A 2,529-nucleotide genomic window follows, 5' to 3' on the forward strand; every position below is an offset into this window, starting at 1 on the left:
AAAGTCCTTATAGATCATATTTAAATCCACTTCTCAGTTTGTAAGAAACTTTCCACCTCTGCTGTTACCTGACAGACACATTGTGACCTGAGAAGGAAGTTCTCATGTTCTGTATGTTTAACAGAATCAGGAGTTTATCTGAATGACGTTCAGCCTTCAGTTTTACTTTAAAGTGCTTCAGACTGTCAGAACAAGTTAAAACAGATTGATGAGGAGAGCTGCAGCTGGCAGGTAAGATGATGAGTCCAAAGAGTCTTTGACCTGTTAGAATATAATAAACCTGTTATCAATCTGATTCACTGATAACAACACACATCGTTGTGTTCCAGATAACCTTGAAACCATTTTCCTCTTTATTACCGGCCTCCATTTGTAACCTGAAAGAATCAATCATTCAGGTTGGATGATGAGTCAACTCATTATTTAAAGTAACATTTAAATTCTTCCCACAATTAACAAGATATCTGAAGTAAAACAGATTAGTATGTACTTAGTACTTAGTATGAAATACTAGTGTTGTTGATTGATAACATAGTTTTGTAGATTAAACTAGATCAAATATGAATCTTGTTGGATGACACATTTTAGGTTTTTAATATATGAAGTCAAACATTTTAATAATGTTTGGTCTCCCAGGTTGTTATTAAAAGTCTAAACAGCTCTTGTTAGATGTTGCTTTGATGAATCTGCACACAGACACAGACACACACACACACACACACACACACACACACACACACACACACACACACACACACACACCCCTGCATGAATATGACGGATGATATTATTGATCAGTGCTGTCGTGTCACTTCAGGACGAGTTCATCATTAACTCAGCTGTGTGATTCACATCATGTCTGGTAACATCCTGCCCACTCTGCTGCAGTAAAGGTGATCTCAGGTGTGTTGGTGTCACCAGGGTGGAGTTTGATTCTGGACAGAGAACGAAGCACCTCGATGTCAGCAGGTGAGTAGACTCAATGAAATATAAATCCAAATATAGAAACCAATAAATAACACTAAATAATAAATCATCAGGTGTGTATCGACTGTTTGCACCACATGGACCTGATACCTGATACCTGTCTGCAGTGAGGACACAGACTGAGCGGAGGAGACGGCTGATACTGCAGATTCACATTAAACTGGACAGAAAAGATGGCCGACAAACCACACAAGACTTATGCAAGAGCCACCAACGGTAAGTAACAAGTTCATGTTAATCCACAGAAACTCATTAGAGAATTAATCAGGTTTATTTCCTAATATATGAAATTTATTCATCAAATGTACTAAAAAATATTATGAGATTTTTTCCATTTTGTTGAGTTAATTGTGAGGATGTTGTCTAATAATGTAAGTTTGAAAGAAAGTCGTGTCTAAACTTTGATGTGGTGGAGAGAGAGTTATTAACTCTGTTATCAGATCCATAAACATGAATCACTCCTGAATCTAACGTACAGACTAAAGGTCAACGAGGAAGCTGATCTATGATAATCATAAAGATGATTACAGCAACAGTTAGAACAAACAATAAACACTTCCTATCTTGGCCTCTGCTGTGAGCGAGAGTCTGGTAGTGGAGCTGCTCAGTATCACCTGTCATCATGTGAAGGGTCGACTCCCTCCATGTGAACACATGTGGAGCTCCAGACAAGAACAACAAAGAGGGAGTGTGAGAAAATGAACACAAGTGTTCACAGGATATAAAACCTTTTTTTGATCATGAGCCTAAAGTTGCTCTACAAATCTGTCATTTATCAGTCAGTTTCATAAACTTCAGTGCAGACTGAAAGAGGAAGATTTGAAACGTCTGTGTCCTCACTGCACTGCATCATTATAAACTGTGAGGCTGTTTATTACTGAATGTAACATGTGTATTTCATGATCTGAAGGGAATAACTCAACAATTCTGATGTGCCGACTTGTGATCAGATGTCACTTCCTGCTCTACATGCAGACAAACATCACTGCATCAGTAGACTCCATGTTTTAACCAAAGACAGAAAGAAGTTCATGTAGAACATTTGCTGAATTTACAAGAAGGCTGTTGTAAAATAATAAGCCAGTCAGAGACAGAGTTTCACAAAGTTTTTGAAGACAGACTCAAAACTCTGATCAAATGTCTGTCAGAAAGAAACAGGGACAAGACGTCTTTACAGAGAAAGTTTAGTTTTAGTTGACTAATTGTTCCTTTTCTTCCTCAACACGTGTCAGCGGGGCAACTCCAGGTGAATGTTACTGTCACTGGTTTCCTGCAAAGTGAAGCTGCAGCAGAGTCAACAACAACATCTGGTGAGTCGAGTGTTTCACGGCAGAACATACAAATGTGTCGACGTTTGTTCACATTGTGTCGACACTGTACACTGAAAAAAAATTGGAGTGCCATTTACTTAAAAAAAGCTAGGCAAGTTCTTCCACGCAGAAAGTGCTTGTAATCTTTACTCAGGCTATTTCTAAGTAATATTTACTTACTAGAACCACTTATTTTTCATGAAAAATACACAAGTAAATTGCACTGGCAATA

At 38.0% G+C, this 2,529-nt stretch overlaps 1 long non-coding RNA gene across 1 annotated transcript; it reads left to right on the top strand.

The window, feature by feature from the left end:
- The first annotated feature begins 892 nt into the window (after nucleotides 1-892).
- LOC115577806 (uncharacterized) lies at nucleotides 893-2,297 on the top strand. Its single transcript, XR_003983281.1, has 3 exons — nucleotides 893-969; nucleotides 1,041-1,203; nucleotides 2,220-2,297. It is a non-coding gene; the product is annotated as an uncharacterized LOC115577806 (long non-coding RNA).
- Nucleotides 2,298-2,529: the final 232 nt, after the last annotated feature.

The sequence above is a fragment of the Sparus aurata genome, unplaced genomic scaffold, assembly GCF_900880675.1.
Source record: "Sparus aurata unplaced genomic scaffold, fSpaAur1.1, whole genome shotgun sequence".
Classification (NCBI taxonomy): Eukaryota; Metazoa; Chordata; class Actinopteri; order Spariformes; family Sparidae; genus Sparus; species Sparus aurata.